The following is a 24129-nucleotide window of genomic DNA, read 5'->3' on the forward strand; positions in this document are numbered from 1 at the left end:
ATATGTATGAAATTTCCTGTCAATTGTGGTAAATGTTAGCAATTAAGGTGATTGATGGTGATTCAGTGCTCCATTATTTCTATCTTCTCAGTTCTCTGGAAGATGTTTTGAAATCCTTGTAAAAGCACCAGTGACCTGATAATTCCTTTAATTGTTTTCAAAGATACATGAAGTCTTCTGACTTCCTTAACTGACACTTTTTAATTGCTGTGCAGAGTTTGAGGTAAAATGAAGAGGAAATAAATTCTAAAGGGGATAAATATTATAAATATTTATATTTATAGGAGTGGGTTGCTGACTCCCACTCCCAATAGGGGTAAATATACCCCTATTGCTACTATTTATTTATAGTAGTAGGTTGCTACTCCTATAAATAAATACAAACATTTATATTTATAATTGGGGGTAAATAAACTCAAATTAACCTTTGAGTTAAGAAATAAATCCTATTCAGTTTGTAAAACACCAGTTCTGCAGCCACCATTATTAACATCACTTATGGGTATTTGAGCAGCATTTAAGTGTATACTGATTAAGACTGGAGCTTTTAAAGTTCGATATGCCTATAACAGGAGAAGGCAATGGCACCCCACTCCAGTACTCTTGCCTGGGAAACCCCATGGACGGAGGAGCCTGGTAGGCTGCAGCCCATGGGGTCGTGAAGAGTCAGACACGACTGAGCGACTTCACTTTCACTTTTCACTTTCATGCACTGGAGAAGGAAATGGCAACCCACTCCAGTATGCTTGCCTGGAGAATCCCAGAGATGAAGGAGCCTGATGGGCTGCCGTCTATGGGGTCGCACAGAGTCGGACACGACTGAAGCGACTTAGCAGCAGCAGCAGCATGCCTATAACACACCTGGGTGCTTGTTACAATGCAGATTCCAACTCAGTAAGTTTGAACTGGGAGTTGAGAATGTATTTCTAATCTTCCAGGTCATGCCCATCCTGTGGAGCCTCAAACTGCTACTTTTCAGTCCTTGAGTAGCTGAGATTTTGAAGCCTTTGCTTAAGGAAATCATCCAGTTGAACTTCCCTTACTATTCAGAAAACATTTGAACCGTTCAAGGAAATCTTTTCCAAGATGCTTTTATACTTTCAGAGGGGAAAGCAGAGAATGAATAAATAGACTTGGAATAAACTCATCCAGTATATTGGAAATACTGTGGGGTTTGGTGTCAGAGACCTGGCTTTGAATTCATTTGGGCCACTTACTAATCATGCAATTCTTGACAAAATCACCTGAATAACCTTGATCCTCAATTTACTTTCTCATAAAATAAGTTCAGTAACAACTACTTGCAGGATCACTATAAGCACTAAATGAGAAAACATATTATCAGCATGATGAAAACTGAAAGTATTTTTTTCTCTTTTTCAATATACACAGTTCTACTTTTATATCCTGTCTATAGTGTATATTTGAAAAAGGGAATGGCTACCCACTCCAGTATTCTGACCTGGAGAATGCCATGGACATTATAGTCCATGGGGTCACAAAGAGTCAACGTGACTTTCACTTCACTTCACATACTGTATATTACAGCTTACACTAGTAGTATTTACAGTATGAATATGCCAGTTTTTTTCTATTTTAAATAAGTATGCAAATGTTAATCATTCCATTGTGATTGCTAAATAATATCAGTCATAGTTAATGGTAAGTCTTTGATAGAAATCAGAAGGTTTAATTATATAATTATTCCCGTACTAATTAGTATCTAAGTTATCTTTATAACAATGACTGAAAAACACTGTCAATAAGTTTTTGAACTATTTTAGTTTTCTAAATGTACATGAAATTGGAGACCTGAATTAAAGGCTTAGCTCTGCCAATAATTTATTTCCTTGGGAAAGACACTTAATTTCTATGGACCTTGGCTTCCTACTCTGGAAAATCAGATTGGATTACAACTAAAATCTCTTCCATCACAAAATTGCTAATACCCACCCTGTTAGGGCTCTTGCAACTCATTGGCTAAAAGTTTAACCACATCTGTGTATATACCATGGTAGAATAGTGAGATTGTTCTTTGAACAGTCAAGTATGAAATCAGCTGCATAAATTCAATACTTACCACATGAATATATTTAGTGAGTTCGTATTTGCTATTGATAAAACCACTCATATAAATCTAAAATAAGTATTATTGAGCATTTGCTAGCTACTCTTCCACATCTTATTTATAAAAATTAAGTCATTTAATCTTCATTATAAATCTATAAAAGTAGATACTATCGGTTTACAGTTGAGGAAACTAAGATGCAAGGAGGTTAACATGACCATAGTCACTCAGGGCTTTGACCCTGTGACTTGGCTCTAGAGGTCACATTCCTTAACTACCATGATAAGAAAGTAGTTTCAGCTTAATCATAAATGTTTCCTAACTCATAATTTATTTAGTCTGTTAGGTGGGAGCACTGAATTGACTTTTTATTGGTTGATTTATGTATGCAAGGCTCCCATAAAATCATTCTTTCAACCATGTTAAAGATTGCCCCCACAAACATTTTGGCCAGAACATATCATTTTGTTTCAGTATCCTATATAGACAGACACACACTTAAGGACAGGTTTTTTTGATTGGTGCTTTACCCCATCACCCCTTGCCCTCACTGTACCACCCTTCCCTCATATAGAAGACAAAAGCTTGCTTAAGGGACCCAAGTAATAAAAATCATCAGAAAGTCACTCATCCTCCTTTCATTGGCACATTTGAAACTCTTAGCAGAGGGATTTTCTCCTTGGTAGTATTGCAACACATTATGCCACTTCTAGGAAAAAGAGTTCACTGTGTTTTGTTAGTAGCAAGTCGAGTAAACATAAATTCAAGTCCAGGTTAAGTAGTTAGGCTTTTTGAAGATTTTATATCTGGTGTAGTCTGCTCAGTGTCACAGCAATGTAGCTGTAACATTCCTTCCAAGAGAACTTGCATCAAGCACACTGGAGCAGATTTATGTCATCAACCCCCACAAGGTATTCATCATTCCTTGAAGTCATTTTCAACTATCAGAGTAAGTGTATTTGGAAAAAAATTGTCAAAACTGCCTTCAAGCCAAATCTCATGGTTAGCTTTCAGTGGTGGAAAAACAAAAGTTGAAAATTCACAAACAAATTTCTTGGCAGAGAAGGCATGAAGACGAGATTCAGATGGGGGTGCCGCCGTTCATTGACACACTTACAGAGTGTCTATGTTATGAAAACCAGGGCACACTTGGAGGAAAATAAACAGATTTATCAGCCTGGTTACAATTTTATGAGGTACAATGTTGAAAAGTTTCCACTGTCTGTGTGAACTTCTGACAAGATAATTTAAACATGGCTGGACTGATGTGTCTCTTCTGTTAGATGCTAGAAATTGCATTGAGAGCCAGGTACACTTTCCTCATTTGAGAAAGGGCCAGGTTCTAAAGAGTTGTTTGTATTTTTTAAGATTTTATCTTTGTAGAAGTCAAACAGCTAGCTTAAGTACATTTTTGGGAGTTGGTTATTACCTAACTAAATATCTGTAGTCAAATTGAGGGGAATGAGAGTACTGACATTCAGTCAGGAGGACATCATTGTGAAGTGCCTCAGGCTTAGCTGACAGAGGAACCGCATCCCTATGGAAAAGCTCAGAGACCTGAACTCTATCTGAATCTGAGTTTAAAACACAGGGAAAGGAGGTAAATATTAAAAGGGTCTCCCCTGGTGGCTCAGACAGTAAAGAATCTGCCCGCAATGTGGGAGACCCGGGTTCCCTGAGTCAAGAAGATCCCCTGGAGAAGGAAATGACAACTCACTCCAGTATTCTTGCCTGGAGAATTCCATGGACAGAGGAGCCTTGTGGGCTACAGCCCATGGGTCGCAAAGAGTAGGACACGACTGCGGGACTAACACTTTCAGTTTCAAGATGTATAAAGATTACGATGAGTCTATCGCAAATAGACTTATAACAAGTCTTTTATTTGAGGTTTCTATTTGTTTGTGCTTGTGTGGGGGTGTATTGTACTTACATGTACATAATTTCAGTAAAGAAATAGACACAGAACTTTTGAAAGGCATGGGCAACTGAAAGCGTCTTTTCTGTTCTCCCAAGCTATTCTCTCCCACAACTTTCTTCCCCGCTCCGAAGTGAGAATCTTTCAGGCTGAGTGTTCTCTATGCACAATTAATTCCAAAACCTACGTGTGAGAGGGAGAGTGCTGGTATCCTTAAGAAACTATTTACTTGCAATACTTCTTGATCTCTACATATATTTAAGATAGTTGAGGATGCAGTTCAGCTATTTTCGAGTAATTGTTTTTATGAGGTTTCTCCTTCTCCACTTGCAGTAGTTTGAATGATAGGCTCCTCCCCACTCTAAAATTCTCTAAGGGAGGTTTATTCCATACTTTCTTGAGACATTTAGTGCTGTCATAAAGTCTGATCTAAATTCACCCCTATAATAAAATTTCAGTCCAACTTTTTGAGACTTCCCCATTTCATAAGGACGGTGTAATAGACCTCAAGAAAAGAAAAAGAATTCAGTAAGTAAAAGAAGTTCAGTGCTTTCAGGAACTGTAGTTCCTTTTGAGTAGCAACAAATATTGACTAGGTTTTTTAGAGTGAAGAGTGACTTGATGAATAATTTTCCAAGGATGCTTGGGAGATGAAATGTCTTCTTCCTACCCTCAACCAATGCCTTACCCTGTAGAACTTTTGTCCAAGAGTCCAGGATCTCAACTCACACTATTTAGAAATGAGGACGCTTTATTTGTCCATTTTCTACCCTGCATGTCAAAATCCAAAATAAGACCTTAATCAAAAAATATTTGTTACACTTAGTCCTAATTAAGTTCTGTACCTGGCAAATGTCAGGTCACATGGAAAATTATGTATCTGTTAAGTACAGACTTGGTTACTCCAACATGACAGTGGTGGGATTACATGGGTTAGAGGAAAAATTCCAGACAGGAGGATAACTCAACTTCAAGCAGCTGCATACTACTGACTCACTTTGTGTATATGAACCCCTCAGAGAGGAAATTATAAAGGCTGAAATTTCATAGGCATAATGAACTTCAGTCTATAAAAAGTAATATATGAATCCCATACCCTCCCTCTTCCCACCTATCCTTTCTGGTTTCAATGATGCTTCAATGGTGAAGCCATCTAGTGGGCTAAGTAAGGGCCATCTTATACTATCTTAAATATTCTCTGCAACCACCTTTATACCAGGGTAAGAGGGAGACATTGGGATGGAACAACACAGCACAATTTGAAGATAATTAGCTCCTTAGACAGGCTATGTGTGGTTTCAAGCAGTAATTTGGCTTCTCAATGACAGCTGTGGACTGAATATTTTCATCTCTCCAAAATCCACATGTTATATTCAGATACCTAATGTGACCCTATCGGAGATGGCAATGGCACCCCACTCCAGTACTCTTGCCTGGAAAATCCCATGGACAGAGGAGCCTGGTAGGCTGCAGTCCATGGGGTTGCTAAGAGTCGGACACGACTGAGCAATTTCACTTTCACTTTTCACTTTCAAGCATTGGAGAAGGAAATGGCAACCCACTCCAGTGTTCTTGCCTGGAGAATCCTAGGGACGGGGGACCCTGGTGGGCTTCCGTCTATGGGGTCGCACAGAGTCGGACACAACTGAAGCGACTTAGCAGTAGCAGCAATGTGACCCTATGGACTATATAGCCCACCAGGTTCCTCTGTCCATGGAATTTTCCAGGCAAGGATACTGGAGCGGGCAGCCATTTCCTACTCCAGGGGATCTTCTCAACACAGGGATCAAATCCATCGGACACAACTGAGCACACACAATGTGATGGTATTTGGCAGTGGAGCCTTGGGGAGGTGATCAGATCATGAGGGCAGAGCCCTCCTAAATGGGATTAGTGCCCTTAGAAAAGAAACCTCAGAGAGCTCTATAGTCCTCTTTCACTATATGAGGATACATAGAGAAGGCAAATGTCTGTAAACCAGGAAGCTGGCCCTCACCAGACACCAAATCTGCCAGTGCTTTGATCTCATACCTTCTAGCCTCCAGAAGTATGAGAAATAATTTTCCCGTTTGAGATTGCCAGTCCAGGTTCAATGCATGAGACAAGGTGCTCAGGGCTGGTGCCCTGGGATGACCCTGAGGGATGGGATGGGATGGGGAGGGAGGTGGGAGGGGGGTTCAGGATGAGGAACACATGTACACCTATGGCTGATTCATGTCAATGTATGGCAAAAACCACTACAATATTGTAAAGTAATTAGCCTCCAATTAAAATAAATAAATTAAAAAAATATTTTTTCTGTTTGTTTATGAGCCACCCTGTCTATGGTATTCTAACAGCCCGAACAGACTAACACACTGGCTCATGGCCTACTTTCATAATCTGAAGTGTTGAGTGGTAGTTGTCTTTGATGTTTGGAGAAGATGACATACTTGTATGTGTGTTAGTTGAGAGTCTTCCAAATGTAATCATGTGGTAGCTATCATTTGATTGTCACTTGACCTTTTTCATTATAGATAGGAGAAACAGTAATAAAAATCCATAGAAAGTTAAACAATGTTATTTTGTAGCAAATAATACACTTTTTCAAACCTAGGATAACATGAAAAAACATCATTGATTTACTAAAACCTTTTCACCTTTTCAAAAAAATCTCACTACAAAGGTGAATGTCAACTATAAAAAATGCATACTAACTATAGAAATGTTAAAATGTGAAAACAAGTATGGCTTATAATTATGGAAATGCAATAATTTTTCTCTTTAATATCAAATTATTTTACTTAGACCCCTTATTAAATAATACTGATTCACAAATATTTGAATGCCATCATTTATACTGTAACAGTACTTGATTATCCTGGGTGGTCAGTCATAAGGAATCTTAGAGAATAAGGCTCTAAAATGGAAAATCACTGTTCTCTCCCTCTATCCAAACTTGTTCTTGGAACAATTCTGCCTTGAGAACTATAATAATGCTGAGGTTCATGAACCCTCTCTCTGACTTCTCAGAAACATATCCAGATAAGCAATCAGCATGTCCCCATCTTTCATGAACTAGAAGGTGGGGATGTGGTCAGTTTTGCTGAGATATGTTGCTAGAACTTTAAGATTATATCAACAACAGAACAGATATAAGAATGAACCGGCATTTCTATTAAAATGTGAGCAAAAGAGACCCAGGTTCATTTTTTCATTTACAGACGTGCTTTGAACATTTTCTCTGTATTTTGTAGTGACCTGAAGTTGCTTCCACCACCACACCCAATCCCACAAGGGTTTTAATTGGCATGCCTGATAATATTGTTTTAAATTTAGCAGGGAAGGCCTCCCACCAGTAACTGTTTCTATAGAGCATTATTGAACTCTTGGGGAATTTTTCCTCCAAAAAAAGCATGGAATTCCTCTCTGAAATATTTCTTTCTCTAGGACTCTAAATGGAAGTGTCTGGAATAAAAAAGAGAATGAGAAGGAAAGAGTGAGAGAGCCTGGAGAGGGAGGGGAAGAGCAGAGAGGGAGGAGGTTTTTGGTGAATAATTCTAATTTTATAATTGATTTTAGTAACTCTACTCTTACCTGTAGACGTAAAGGAAAGCAATTTTAACAATTTTGAAATTTGCCACTTAAATTTCACACTTGCCTTGTGAAATTTCCATGTACCCATGGAAAAAATCCTTTTTGGATTTTTACACATTTGCATTCTGCCAAGAATATATTTGACTTGCCTAATGAGATTTGGAAGATGCTAGCAAAAAGCTTGCATTGTGTGAATGAAAAAGTCTACTGATTTCTTCTATTTTTGGAAATATATTTCTTTTCAAATTACCCAGTAGTAAAGAAGTATGTGACTATTTGCTGCTTGTTGCCTGCTTAAACATCATTAAATCTAAAAGCTACTTTTTTTCTTGAACTTGCACACTGCATCTAAACTCCAGGCTGCAGCAATAGACAAGTCTATATTTGGGGTTATGCCAAGATTTTTTTTCTTCTGATAATAATTTCCCAGTAGTCTCTCAAATTAAATTCTAAAATGTCTATAATATGTGGGCCAGGTCAGGATGAGAGATGTCCACTGTTCTGTCATTTAGAGGGATGACATGCTACCTCCAAGTCTATCTTTATTAGAAGAAGCTAATCTACATTTCTTTTAATTTGCTTGTTCTAATGTAAAACTTCACTGTTGGGTACCTTTAGGGAATGTGTACTCATGTTTGATTTCCTTCTTACCACAGTCTACAGATGACCCCTTTGACCCACATTCTTTCTTATGGATCCTACAGAGATAATCACCAAAGAGTGCTTGTTGGCTGACAGAAACTGGTGTCAGGAAGACCAATTAAAATGAAGAGCCAGAGTCAGGATCCTGATTCTTTTCCTGCCATCACTTCCAAAGTAGCCTTTTTCATGCATCCAGGTAATTCCTGGGCTCTCAACCCAAGATTAAAACCATCTGCTAGAGGAATTGTCAAACAGTCTTGGAACACTTAGTCGAATTCACAGGAACTCCATCTGGGACTGGTGATACTTACTTCTTTCATATCTTTAATTGTTTCTAGCACCTCCATAGATCAAAGTTCTCTCCATAATCCTTTCTTTCCATCCTGGCATATTTACCCATTTTATATCAAAATATATAATCTTTACCATCTGGTTTCATAGAGGAGTATAAATCTTTATCAAAGTAGATTAACATTAAGTAGTGTTTTTTTTTTTTTTTTTGTCGGCTATGTGCCTGTATTTCTTAAGTGCAAATTTAAGGAAATCATCCCCCCGTCTATGGTAGACTTTAAATTTAGAAACAGGATTCCTGGGCTTTTTCTAACTGTGGAGTATTTTAACATGTTGCCTGAGATTGAATTTAGAAGTTCAAAAGAAGTCAGTTACCATTCATCTTCTATACTAGAATATTTATTGCTCTTACAACCCATACCACACAATCTTGATTATAATTTTGTACATTTGCAAATATATGCAACGTCACAGGACTACAAACATATACATGTTTAGGTTTTAACAACTTTTAGTACTTGGCCCAGTTCATAGCCGATGCTTAATAAATTTTATTATCACAAAAATTATTATGTGATTATATATTCAATAAGTATTATGTTAAAAGGTTAAAATGAAGACTTTCCTGTTAAAATGAAAAGTGAGCCTTAAATAATTAGGTCAAAATTATTGCACATATTCAGAAATATTAGGTAATTCTATTCTCACAATGAATGTATCACTCTAATTGTTATAATTCATAAGCTCCTATAGAACACTCCTATTTTCATGCTATATTCCTGTAACATTTTATATTTTTCTACTATTACACACCCAGTGTACTCTGTTGTCTTGAACACAGTGCTGTAGCTTACTGATTCTATTCACCCCACCCTTTCTATCATGCACCCAATTTGGGCCTTTAATATAGACAACTCAGTACTTTTAAGAAATAAAAGTATACAGTTAAACTTTAAAAGTTTTGTGTTGTAAATGTCTTTTCTGTAGCTAAATGTTAGGGTTTTTAATCTCAAGCTTTCAATTGGCTGTCAGTGAGTCACTCTTGAAAGCACAGACAGATTCTCATTTATTACCCATAATAAGATAAATTCACATTCTCTCTAATCTCCAACACTGAAAAGTAGACATGGACCAAAGAGACACTTTTAACTGAGAGATCCTCCTGCAAAAAAATGCTTTGGAATTTAGTAGACTTAGTCTTTGTCTCCATTTTGGATAATTTTGGATAGTTACCAATTCTATTATCCTGGTCTTATGGATAATACCTCAATCGTGTTCCTCTTATTCCAAACAGTGAAGTATTTTAGGAGCAAATGTCAAGACAAGTGTTGGAGAACTTTGTAGGAGAAAGGAGAACTATACCATTAGATGTTGTAAATATACCAATTTTTTAATTGAAATTACAACTCCAGAAACTCGAGGAATTTGCTATAATATATTTACATTGATAAAGTAAAACATTTGTATTTGGAGTGTTAAATTTACAAATACATAGTTGTCTAAAGTAAAAAATGATTTTAAAATATTTACTGTGGTATTCTTGCATCTCCTGAATTAATTGTGGCTTTACAAAGTACCTAGTACAGGGGAAAAATACCTTGAAGCAGGAGCCCAAGGACTTATGTTTTAACCCAGTATCTAATGTTAATGAGAAATTATGATTGTAGGCAGTAACATTTTATTTCTCTGGGCCTCATATATAAATTAGAGGGTTGGACTATATGATTTTTAAAGTTCCTTTAAGCATTAAAATTCTGTAATCCAAGACAGAAAACATTTAGATAATAATCACTTTACTCAAGCCAAATCTCACATAAAACTCTCTAGTGTCACCCTAAACTTCAAGCCATAAAAGCTGAGTGAAGAGCCTAGAATTGGCCTTCATGCTGCTGTGATGAAGCACCCCAGCACCCCCACTTGGTGATGTTAGGGAAAGCCAAGTAGAGCATTGGCACTTTCAGCCCTGCTGGCCAATAATAAACCTCATTCTAAGCTTCTGGGTCAATGGAGACCAAGTAGGGAGGCTGGATTTCCACTCCCACCAGAAGTAGTAAAGCATCCCTTCTACTCCCTAGGCTGGTATCAGAGGATCCCTAGGGAAAAGTCAAGACTTTCAAAACAGCTAAGCATCCCACCCCTAGCAGTAATGAGGAGCGTTCTTTCTTGTGTCAATGGAGGATAAGTGGGGAATGTAAGCTTCTACCAGTTCTTCCTCTTCCCCTACCAGAGCAGTTTCAGAGAAAGCTAGCTAAAGCAGAAGGTTTAAGTAATATCCAGAGTCTCAGGTCATAAAATAAAAATGTCCTGATTACAACAGAAAAATCACTTATACTGCTTACTGAAAATCTCCTACTGAGTGAAAAGAGACAATTACCAGTATGATTTTGGTGTTAGAATGATCTGACAAAAATCTTAAAAGAATCACCATAAAAATTACTTCAGTGAGCAACTAAAAACATACTTAAAGCAAATGAAAAATTGGGGAGTCTCAGCAAAGAAATAGATGATATAAAGAAGAAACAAATAGAAATTTTAGAACTGAAAAATATAGTAACCAAAATGAAAGGCCAGTGGGTGGGGTCAATGGCAGAACAGAGGAGGCAAAGAAAAGAATAGCTACATTTGAAAATACTCATTCTGAGATTAAATCAACTAAACATAAATGAACAGAGCTTTAGGGACCAAGGGAATTATAATAAAAGAACTAATATTCTAGTCATTGGAGTCCTAGAAGGAGAGAAAGAAGGGCATGTTGGCTTAAAAAAATACTCAAAGGAATAATGGCTGAAAACTTCCTAAATTTGGCAATATATAGAAGCCTACAGATTTAGGACACTGAATAAGTCCCAAAGAAGTCAATGGCAAAGCACATCAAAATTAAACTACTGAAAGTTAAAGATAATGTTAAAAGCCATCATAGAGATACAATCTCTCATGTATAGGAGAAAAAATAATTAGACTGATTTCTTATCAGAATCTGTGCAGACATGCAAAAGGAAGCAGCATAGTATTTTTGGGGTGCTATAGGAAAAAGAGTTGTCAGCTCAACACTACAGCTATTAGGTATGTCTTTCAGGAATGACGGGGAAATCAATAGGAAGGAAAACTAAGAGAATTTGCCCAAGGAGACCTACTTGAAAAGAATGGCTAAAGAAATTCTATAAACAGAAAGGAAACAAAATAAGAAAGAACCTTAGTATATCAAGAAGAAAGAACATAATAAGAAAAAATATGAGTAAATACAATAGCCTTTGAGTTTTCAAAATTATATTTGATGATTAAAGCAAAAATTTTAAAGCTATTCTAAATATATAGAGAGAAAATATTTAAGAGAATTGTTATAAGTGCATGAGGGTAATGGAAAGTAAAGGGAACTAATGTTTACATAGTTCATTTGAACTGGTAAAATGAGGGAATCAGTAAGCTGTGTGATTTTACACACACACAAACAGCCACCAGAAAATGTGTGCAAACAGATGTACTCAAAATACTATAGGTATATCAAAATTGAATTCTAAAATGTATTCAAGTAACCCACAGGAGGACTTGGGAAGAAAACTGAGAAATAAAAAAAATAGAAGAAGCAAATAAAAACAAAATGGCAAGCTAAAGCCATGTCATATTAGTAATAAACACAATGTAAATAGTCTAAATATACTAGTTAAACAATGACAAAGGATTAAATGACATATTGGATTAAAAAATATGACCCAACTATATGCTGTTAACAATAAAATCACTTCAAATATAATGAGATAAGCCAATAGAAAATGAAAAGATGGAAAAAGATATATCATGGAAACATTAATAAAAGAAAAACAGGAGTGACTGTACTAGTATCAGTATACTTCAGAGCAGAAAATATTACCAGAAACAGAGACATTAAATAATTATAAAAGGACCAATCCACAAAGACTTAGCAGTCTTAAATATGTATGCACCAGACAATAGAGTTGCAAAATATGGTAGGAAAAAACAAAGCCAAAAGAAAAAAAGAGACAAACCCGAAGTTACAGAGTTTGACAATGAATTCTTAGACTTGACACAAAAAAGCACAGTTCATAAAAGGAAACACTGGTAAATTGGACATCATCAAAATTTAAAATATTTCTTCTGCAAAAGACGCTGTTGAAAGCATGAGAAGACAAGCTTTGGGCCCGAAGTCCAAGATAAGGGTGCCAGAATTGTCATTTCCTGGTAAAGAAGATCTTCATGGTTCTCAGACATCTGCCTTCTCACTGTCCTGACATCACACACACACACACACACACACACACACACACACACACACACACACACACACACACACACACACACACACACACACACACACCCTTGAGAGGGACAGAGTGGGAGAGAGAGCTGTCAGTATCTTCCTCTTCTTGTGAGGTCACTAATTCCATCATTGGGTTCTGCCCTCATGATCTCATCCAACCCCATTTACCTCCCAAAGACTGGATCTCTAAATATCATTACACTGGTGGTTAGGATTCCAACATGTGAATCTTGAAGGGGGACAAAACAGTAAGTTCATAACAAAGGAAGAATACTAAGAATCCTAAAATTGGAAAATATGTAATTGAATACTTACTTGCTCATATAATTTCATATCAACCTCCAGGATCTGTAAGGAGACCTGACTGTTTTAGAGTCAATTGGAATTGGAAAGTTTGAAAGAATCACAGTAAGCCCTCTGGTCTTTTCCATGAGGATAATCAACAGCATTGTTTGATTATGTTTATGTGGATGAATTTGTCTGTTTATGGATAATGTTAGGTCTCCTCAAATAAATGTCTCCTATGTAAACAGACCTGAGATCCATACTGTTCAAAACTATTTCTTGGTTTATATTCTATATTGCATTTTTGGTATGATTGTGAAACAAGCTGATCCCTTTGCAGCTCTTTCTAGCCACATAGTAGACGAGTTTCCAGTGAAGCTGTCTAGGGAGCTGGGCTCCAGATAAATAAATAGAAAGAAAAAATACTAGATAGGATATTGAGAAAGAATGCACTCACATTGATATGTATGGAAATATGATTGCCATTCTTAGTGTTAATTCTCTTCTACTTTTTTTTTTCTTATAAGAAAGCAACAAGAAAATAACTGTGGCATGGTGCCAGTTTCACACTGGGTACAGATAGAAATTCCCAAGAAACACGTGCTGTAACTACAAACACCACAGATAACCTGTGTCTAAAAATTTTAAAGGAATCTTTAACCTATTTTAAGGATTTGGAGTTTGAAGTAATTCCATAGTGAACAAAGTTTACAGTGAGCAGTCAGAAATAGTTCTGGTGAATAAAGCTGCAGGCATTTAGTAAGAGAAGAAAAAAATAATGAGGAAATGAATTTTTTGTAAATGAACACAGGAAGTTGTAGTAAACATTTCAGAATTATGGGAGAGGGAGAATGCCTAGAGAGCAATATAAATATTGAAAAAGTTTAAAATTGTTGAGGAATAGTTGATACATGTGTTGTTAGCTTCACTATCTGCCATTTTATAGGTATGTATATATTCTATGTGACATGTCTAGCACCTAATATCATCACTTTAGGGGTTAGGGTTTGACATGAATTTGGGGGGAGGGACACATTTAGTCTATAGAATAGATAGATCAAAATAAGGAAATACACATATATGCAGATGGCCTTTTTTCCTTACACAAAATGTAGAATGTAATGGAAAACTTTTGTCCCTTGCTTTTTCATCAAATGCATATATCATTGAAATCCCTCAAATCAGTTAATAGAGATACCCACTCTTTATTGTTCACTAGTCCTCCATTGTATGAAAGTACCCTAGTTTATTCAACTGCTGTCCTGTGTGTGGGCATTAAAGTCATTTCCACTATGTTGATTTTACAAATAATGCTGCAAAGAATAAACTACAGCATATGTTTTTGCATTTTGAGAAATGTATCTTTAGGTTGAATCCCAGAAGTTGGAATCGGTGGACAAAATTTTAATATGAACATCTTTTCATAAGTTTAAGGGTCATTTGCATATCCTACCTGTAAATTGTCCACTCATGTTCTCTGCACATTTTTCTAATGGAATTTGGTCTTTGTATCTCTTGATTTTTTAAGAGTTCTTTACCAGTGATAGCGTTTCTAACAGTAAGTTTGCTACACACTGGTACATTGTAAAAAATGCCCAAGCAGCATTATCTTGAAAATTAAGAACTAAAATTTCTTTTAAAACAGAAAATATAAGGTCATCCTTATTATAGTAATAACAATACTCTGTATTAATTGCTTCCCAATCTAGCATATTGTAAAGAGGAGAAGAAACAAGAGCTTATCAGCCATCAGAGAATTGCACCTAATCATAAGTAAGTCTATTGTCTTTTTTCTTTCTTTTTGGCTTTGATTATCATCTTCCTTGTATGATGAGAAACTAATATACAATTGAACAGTTAACTTCAAAATAATTCATTTGGAATTTTTAATTTTTTTAATTTAATTTTTCCTTTGTATTTTATTTATTTATTTTGCTGTGCTGGGTCTTTGTTGCAGCGTGTGGGATGTTTGATCTTTGCTGTGATATGTGAGATCTTTAGTTGTGGCATATGAACTCCTAGTTGGGGCATGTGGGATTTAGTTCCCTGACTAGGGATCGGACCTTGGGTCCCCTGCATTGGGAATATGGAGTCTTAGCCATTTTGGACCATCAGGTAAGTCCACGTATGAAATTTTAAAACATGTCTATCCCTTACTTGGCATGTGTGCATATATATAAAATCATTGTCAAAGTGTCTTATGTGTCCACAATGTGATGAGAACACTGCCGCCATAGAAGCTTTCTGTGGTACCTCATTATGGAACAGATTGTCTTCCTTTACTTGCATATCATTTCTCAGAGTTCATCTTTCTCGCTTTCCCACTTTATCAAGTATATATATACCTTGGGAATCTTTATTATTATCAGCCAATTATTCTAACTCATAATTATCTGAATAATAATATATTGGATTCTCTAAGTAACATATATTACAATTATTAGTAGTAACATATTCCTCTGCCCCATCCTCTCTCCCTCTTTCATTCCATTCTCCCCTCTTCTTTCTTTCACCTTTTTTCTTTCTTTCCCCTCCCTTCCTCTTTCACTCCTTCCCTCACTTTTCTCCCTTCCTTTCTCTCTTTTTTCCTCCCTTCTTTGTTCATTATATGTCATGGACTCATGTTCTAGACCCAAGTTTGTTCCATGTAAAGCCTTACCTCTTTGTAACTTCCTCACTTCAAAGCTGTTTCAGTGTAGGCATGTAGACCACATGTTTCAGTTTGCAGAGTAAACGGAGGTGTCTAGAAGGTGATAATCAGGTGCTGCTGGTTCCATTGGACTCTCCTACGTATTTATATTCTTTGTCATCATGTGTCAAAGGTTCAAGGTTACAATCTGAACTTTTATGGGAATGAGGATGTGTGTCTGTGTGTGTTTCTCTCTTCGTTTTGGAGTTGACGATTCATGATTTACTAGTGAGAACTTTTTCCCCACTATGAAAACACTTTAATGGTGGTATCTGTACAGCTGCTGCTGCTGCTGCTGCTGCTAAGTCGCTTCAGTCATGTCCGACACAGTACGTGGTGTCAAAACAGGCAGAAGAACAAAAGCACATGCAGTGAGACATGGCTATCAGAAAACAGGTTGAAAACACCACCTTAGATAAAATAGAGATCAACCCAGCAGAGCCATATATCACAAGTTTGAAAATATGTTCACATGTCAGCAATTTATGACCCTTGCCTGAGTACTATTACAATAACTATTCTGAAGCCATTTAATCATTGCGCCTGTTTACCCTTTTGTTGCTATTCAGGTTCATCCCCATTCTGATTTATAATTAAATAAGTTTCTTCTTGACATGCACAACCACTCAACTCTGCAACCTGAGACAGAATTTCTTTCAGAGGAATCAGATCTCTCTCACCTAATGAGTCATTAAGTTTTATTTCTATTGCCAAGTGCACATTATCTTTTATTCGATTTGATATGCTAAACCCAGAAACTTCCTTGAATGCCAAAATATTATTTCCCTCTCTCCATACTCTTTCTCCAGGGATTTACACATTTCTGTTCTACTCACCTCATGCTTGTTCTACTACTTCTGATCCACATGCCTGCTGTTTCCATCCCAGACAGCTCTGTGAGCTGCCAATCACACCGCACTTGGCTGTAAGTTTTGGGGCTTTTGAGTTTGTACAGCCAAATATCCAGAGACTGGGTTCACTCCACCCAACATTATTGGATTTTGACTTGGCTTGATTGTTCATACAGGCTTCCAGAAATTAAGAGTGGCTTTACCAAATCTCCACACCACCAGATTCCTTCCATTTAGGTATATATTGTGTTTTCCCAGCTACAATGTAGCAGCCACCCTGAAAGGAGATAGCAGAGACCCTTGAGGGTGCATTGAGTTTCCCAGTGAATCCATGCTGCAGGCCTACTGGTCGGGGGGCTTGTTTACTCATAATCTTACAGTTTTGTGTTTCCTTCCAGGTCACTTAGCAAGAGCTTTTCTTTTGAATTTCAGTGGCCAGGGATGATAGAATAATGACAGGTTGGCATGGTGAAGCTTTTTATCAGCTTTTTTTTTTACCAGCTGAGTAAGAAGAAACTTAAAGACTTTGGAGAGATCTAGGAATAGCTGGAGATCATATGCATTGAAAACTCTGAGTAGATTCAGCTGAGTGACTGTAAACCGCTATAGGTAGCCAATTTGCTTTTCACAAGTGATGTCATTCTTACTTCTCTCAAAATTTGACATGAAACGTCTTTGGAATTAGCAAATTACTGTGTTTAATTACCTCACATTTGATGATGTTTATTTTAGTATATACCAGTACCAGTCAAAAAGATTAAAAATATAATTTCATCCTAGACAATTTGTTGCTTGTGCCTCATGGATTTTTTTTTTAACAACTCCTTTCATTTCTTGAATCCATCCCTCTAATATGGAAGATTTATTATTAAAGCTATGTTTCTTGCACCTAGAGGGTAGTTTTACTTCAATTTTGAAAATCAGGTGTTTAAATCATCACAGATACCAAATGGGGACAGCCTTGTAATGTCCTCTTCATACAAGCTGGGAAATCAGAATTATAGCACATTAACTCCCAATGGCACAACTTGGACAGTTTTTCTTATCTTCACATGGACTGAAATACATCTACATTTTTCTGTATGGACGAAGGAAGGTAAGGCTGCTGACCATATCGTGATGACACCCATGGGATTTCTGAGTCTTGATGGAGTGGCTTATGTTTCGTGTTAGTCTCTCAGTCATATTCGATTCTTTGAGACCCCATGGACTGTAGACCTCCAGGTTCCTCTGTCCATGGGATTCTCCAGGCAAGAATACTGGAGTGAGTAGCCATTCCCTTCTCCAGAGAATCTTTCCAACCCAGGGGTTGAACCTGGGTCTTCTGCATTGCAGGTGGATTCTTTACTGTCTGAGCCACCAGGGAAGCTGTCATAGCAACCAAGTATTCAGTTCTTAGCTTTCTAGTCCATCGCCTTAACCACTCGGCCATGACTACTTTCTGGTTCTTAGCTTTCTGTGTCAAAGATTTCAATATAGCACTGCTATAGTGCGGTTTGGGAAATTTGTGAATTTTATTATATGTGTATCAGAAGTACATTTACAGAGCAAATTTTAGATAGATGTATTTATTTTAGAACACATCTTTCCAGTAATCAAAAAGATTGTTTCTACTGTACAAGAGACCCCACTCCCAATATCAAAGTACTCAGAATGAAATTAGTCAAGAGATTGTGTGTGGGGGGTGTGCAGTCTTACAGAAGGACTGGAGTGGAAGCGAAGGTTTCTTTGAACACTGCTGCTCTACAGATTGTTTCTTTCTGAGGACCAGAATATTTTATTTGAATCTTTGCTACACAACCTCTCTTACATGCTCTCTTGTTTTCTTTTTTTTTCTCTCTACCTTTCAAAAGTTGTTCTGATTAACCACTAGTAACTTTTTTCTTACAAAGTCTCTTTGTCTCACATTCCATTATAACAGCCTTTATTTCCATTGCAATAGCACCTTTCTTCATGTCAACATACTTTCATACTATGTTACAATCCCAACAGCATAAATTTTTCTTAAAATTTCCCAGCAGGATTACTGTTCCCATTTTAAAAATGATTAGTCCAATCAATAAGCCATTTTAAACTACTTATTTTTGTCTTGAATAATTTTGAGGAAGTATTCCCATCCATGTATGGTGTACACAGTCTATTTAGCTTCTCTCACAATTACTGACATTTGATGGGGGATCCATCTATCTTTTAGACTTTGGGCCTTATGCATCTCTTAAACATATTTCCCCAAATGGCCCTTTTATAAGAGTCATTTAGATTAGAAGTGCCATCTGCAGTGAAACTACATGAGAAAATAACCTAGCTTTGACTCCCTTAGCCATAACCAACAATTATATCAAAGAAGGAATAGATTAGAGGGGCAGTATTGTGTCCACTTCAGAAATCGGATTTTCTTGTCAGAGATTAGGATTTGAACCGTAGCTCCACTATTACTTCAGCTGTAGGACCATTGGTCAGTTCCTTCTCTTGGCTTTAGTTTTCTTATAAAATATAGAAATAAAACTCTTTCTGTCCCTCCTACTGCCTCCATCTCACACTGCTACTGGGATTGTTTAAGGGCTTCAGTGAGAAAACACATGTGAAATAAGGAGCACATTGCCTGGTGCAGTGAGTCATCAATAAATGTTGGCCAACATGCCTGCATGTGAAACAGGGTAAGGATGCTGAAGTGGATTGTCTGCTATCAACTCAGCATTATACTCACACCCTCCCAAGATCTGGGAAATTGTATCCCCCAAACTCCCCTTCCCTATTTCATCCTGGATAGAATTTCCCTTTGAGAGAAAGTTACATGAGGTTTGGACAACAGAAGAGAAGTTAAGGTCATTATTTTCTGATGTGGTGGCAACCAGACCCATAGGCAGGCATGAGAATCACAGCAGCATTTCAAGCAAGCACGTGAGCGCCACCCACGTCATTGCTGCAGATGGCAGACGTCTTCACAAACTTCCCTGGCTTAGCTTCGGTGCCCTTGATTTTCCGTGGCAATTCTCTGATCTTCCCTCCCCAATTTCTAAGTGAAATTTAGAGACTATCTGGGGGATAGATATAGTAGGCTTAATTTCCCCAAGTGATCCCAGGCTGACAAGGCTAGTTGTGGTCAGGTTCAGAGAGCTGCCTGAGAGTGGAACTCACCTGGAGTAGGGCAACTGCTCCTGTCCTCCTTTGAGAAGGCTTACGTGTAGACTATTTGAATAATTCTCCTAGACTGTGGCACTGGCGCAGTGCTGGGCACGTTGCAGGAACTCCGTAGACATTTACTGGAAAGCAGTAATGACTGTATGACTACTTCTGTTTGCCCCCACAACTCATTCCTCTTCATCTCAAATATGTTCTTCCTTCCTCTCCCTCCACCGTATGTTTAAACAAGAGCCACAATCATCTTAGACCCTACTCTTCTGATCACATTTCATGGTTCCTAGGTTCACCTGGCTAGTCAAAGTCTGTCTGAAGAAATTATCAAGTGAAAACAAATAGAAGAGCCTCTTACTATATCATAATAGCCCGGAAGCTAGCTGTAGCCATTGTTTTGACACGGTGGGGGACATTTATCTGAAAGGATGAGATGAACATGGAAATAGCAGACCTGAGAGATGGTGACAGAATCCTCCTGCAGTAGTCTCCAATGAGTGGCACAATCCTTACCATTACAGTTTGTTCGTGAAGGATAGTCCATCACCTTTCTTGCCTAATCAAGTTTGAGTTGAGTTTCTGTCATTACACTGAAAGAGTAATGTCTGATATCTTTGCTTGTACCCCAGTAGAGGAATGCCTTCACTGCTGGTTATGACCTTAACCATCTGCTTTTGGGAGGAGAAAAATGATAGAAGCAAAAGTTAGAGAACCGTGTTAGAAAAGAAAATATGGACACCTATACAGGGAAGGCAGAAAGAGTGCTCCTGAGTGGTCTTCAAAGGCTTAGATGTGAGGCATCAAAATTACTATTAATTTTTACAAAGTTTTTAAATAAAAACATCCTGTTCTGGGTAAAAGAGCCAAGGGCTAATGTTAGGACAACCCTTCAATTTCACATAGTGATTAGTCACCTCATCCTCTGCATCCATGCTAACTTATAATCCTATTGAGTCACATGCTTACCTCGTTATATCACAATTTATCTACCTAGTAATCATTGTGCTTCATTAACCTGTAATCTCTGGGAAAGCAGAGGTCTTATTTTATCTATATTCACATGTGCAGGATCTAGCATGTAGCTTACCCCACAGTTGGTGGTCAATAATTTTATGTTGAATGAATAAAATGTGTTCACACCCAGTATATAACCAAGCAATATCTCCGTTTTGACACAATTTTTAAAAAGGTACCAAATGGAACATTCATTAAAGAAGTATTGGACACATTATAGTTTAATGAAATAAGGAATTTGGATACTTTCTGGACATTTTGATTATATGAGGAAAAATATGCATATACATATGTGTATGTATGAGGTGATTTCTTGGTGTGTCTTCCTTATCTCCTTCTCTCTCCTTTCTGAGTACCAGGTCATATGCTATCAAAGCTAGAGATAATAAGATGTAGAAGCTCTCAGTTCTTAAGCCTGATGACAAAATCTAGTGGTAGAAATAGACACACTGACATCAATCTATCTAGCTGTCTATCTAACATGCTTAAGAGTTATGTTAAATTGTTAAATTTAATGACTTAAAAGTTAAACAACTATATTGAAAAGAGTACTCAGAGGGACTACTTTGGAATAAGAATAATAGTGATAACAATAATGTCTAATATTTGTAGTGCTTACCAAGTGCCACGAACTCTGCTAATTACATAAGATGTTTATGCTAGTCTTTACCGACAATAGTCGTATGAAGTAGACATAAATTAGCATATATTTTGAAGATGAAGAAAATTATGCTTAAAGCTGTTCGGTAGTTTCCCAGGTCATGTAGCTAACATGTGGTGCACCCAACAGTCAAATCCAGGTGTCTGTCTGCAAAGCCAACATTGTCCCCCAAAATAGAGAACCGGTGTTCAAGAACCACATTTGAGAATGAGGAAGATCATACAGTTATCACTGTATGGAAACACTGATGGAAAAATCATACTGTTACCATGGAGTGTGGGCCATAAGGATGTAGCAGAAGCCTGGGATGGAAACTATGCATTCAAGAGAGTTGCAGGTGAGATTTAAATACAGTAGAGATGATCTTAGCAGGTAAGGCAAAGATTCACAAGGTCAGAGGTGGAAAAAAGGCTTCAATAAATATTTAGCTGAAAAGCAGAATAAACATGCAACTATAAAATGAATGAGAATCTTCAATAGGTAAGATCTGAGAGTTTCCAGCATTAAAATAGAAAAATACTCTTTTATCCACTTTGAAATTTGTAAAACTCTAGGGCAATAAACTTAGAAATATACATACTAACAACAAGGTTACTCCATTTAAGCAATAACGGCTAAGAGTCAGGAAGATAGAATTCACTGAGGAAAACTGGAGTTTTGTTGTCAAAGAAAGTGATGCTGGAAAGGACACAATAAAAACAGGTGTTTACTTCATGTAGCATTTGAAATATATGTCTGAATTTTGTCCTGAATATTTAGCTAGAGTTTTGTATCTACATCTGCCCCTCAGAACCTAGCCTCCACTATCCTTTTCTTTCTGCCTTGGGTTTTGTGTGTGCTTTGTCACTACTGGCTTTAATATAAATCAGTCTTTTATATAGGAGATCAGATGTTGTGGTCCAAAGAATTCCAGATTAAGAGTCCTGAATTCCAAGCAAGACTACAAATGCTTTGATGTGGCTACAGTTTGTGAAACATCAATTGAATTTGTTCTAAATCAAAAGAGATAGGTGACTGCAAGAACCCCTTCAGTTCTAAAATTCTATTACCCTTTGCTGGTCCTCATCCCTTAAATTGTAAAATCCCTTTCTTAAGGCACTAGTCCTCCAAACCATTCTGAGTTGGTGCTTCTTTTTCCTATACACATTGACATATAAACCTGTGGTCTCTGCCAATAGGTTTTGTCATGGTTGCAGCATTTTTTTATTTTAACATTAATGTGTCAAGTTGGCTTTGAATTATTTTTAAGTGCTTTGAACATTGTCAATTCAGTTCAGTTCAGTCGCTCAGTCGCGTCCAACTCTGCGACCCCATGAACCATAGCACGCCAGGCTTCCCTGCATACTGTGACAAATATGTATTAAAGACTCAATACCTAATAGTTTAACTGATTAGAAACTGCTACACCACTTTATTGTCTCTTATAATGACAAATGAAAGTAATCCACCTCTAAGAATTCTTTTGACGTTAGAAATTATTTAGTACACTTTTATTTTACAGAGGAGTACATTGAAATAAAGGCAAGTTAAGATTCTTGCCTGGGCCATAACTCATTTTTTTTTTTTTTCTGATTTTAAACCTATGTTTCTTTGATATATGCCACATAACTGTTTTCTTAAAAAATGTGTTTGAAATTAAGTCAAGCAAGCTGATTTTTCTTCTAAGAGCCCATCCAATTTATTCATCTGTCATGTGTTTTGTACTTACTATGTATTAGGCTCTGTGCTTGACAAAGGCAATAGAAAAGTAGAATCCAGTGATTGCTATAAACTGGCTTATGAAGTGGTGGTGGAGTGCACAAAACAGCAAAATGGCAATAACAATGTAGTGTGAGAAGTAGAAGATGCCTCACACTTTTGGACAATAGCAGGTGGTCAGCTTGACCAGGACCAGGAGCCTCAAGAAGAATCTACATAAGTTATTCTTTTATAAAATAATTAAATAGACATACTTAAAAGAAACAGTTAATCACAAAGTAAAGATGGATTTTTTAAAAAAAGGAGGTGACAATAATAAAAAGCCTGAAAGAACATGATCAGTCCCAGAAGGAAGGAAAATGAGGAAGAGAACATGAAAAGAGCTTGACCTCTGCTTGCTGGGAAGCCGAAGAAAGTCTCTCTGTGGTCCCCTCAGCACAAATCAAGTCAGCCAAGGTGAAAGTCACCTGAAGAAACAGATATAAGTCACTGGGTACGTTTATTTTCCCTACCACAATCCAGAAGGAGGACCAAATAAAGTCAGGATCCCAGAATCTGTGGCTTTGCCTGCATGAGTGATAGCAGGTCATTTTCAGTGGGCCAACTCCAGCACTGTATTTATTCAGTACTGAAATGTAGTGAGAGAACAGAAAATTGGTCGACTTCCAGAATTATGAAATAAAACATTTGGTCACAAAATTAACCAAATGAACAAATGTCTTTTGAGGTTTGCTGTGGTAGCTGCATTTTGCATCAAGCCTACTTTGGGATGTATAGCATTTTCATCTTACACTACATCAACTTGCCTCAGTCAGTGAACATCATAAATGTCAGAATACATATAATATTGTATATTATGAAATCCCTATCTTTTCTCTGAAGCCCAGCAGAAATCCATACCTGGATCATTATTAAGGAGATTTGCTCTCAACACAGACCATCTCACCAGGGAGATAAGTCTCTAATTTTTTTTTTTCTTAATTCCCCAAAGCTAATACTAACACACACACTGAAGTTCTATTCACTTA

General features: G+C 37.1%; 1 long non-coding RNA gene across 3 annotated transcripts in view; it reads left to right on the forward strand.

Moving 5' to 3' along the window:
- The window catches only part of LOC145524472 (uncharacterized), a 517399-nt gene that overhangs the window by 369987 nt on the left and 123283 nt on the right, over positions 1-24129 (forward strand). For 2 of the 3 annotated variants that reach the window (XR_014067557.1, XR_014067559.1), the window contains one exon: positions 14763-14826. This is a non-coding gene — a long non-coding RNA (uncharacterized LOC145524472). Of the gene's footprint in view, positions 1-8263; positions 8398-14762; positions 14828-24129 lie in introns of those variants that run through there. The other variant, XR_014067558.1, reaches the window with a different exon arrangement.

The sequence above is a fragment of the Giraffa tippelskirchi genome, chromosome 10, assembly GCF_054371585.1.
Source record: "Giraffa tippelskirchi isolate mGirTip1 chromosome 10, T2T-mGirTip1v1.2.pri, whole genome shotgun sequence".
NCBI lineage: Eukaryota > Metazoa > Chordata > Mammalia > Artiodactyla > Giraffidae > Giraffa > Giraffa tippelskirchi.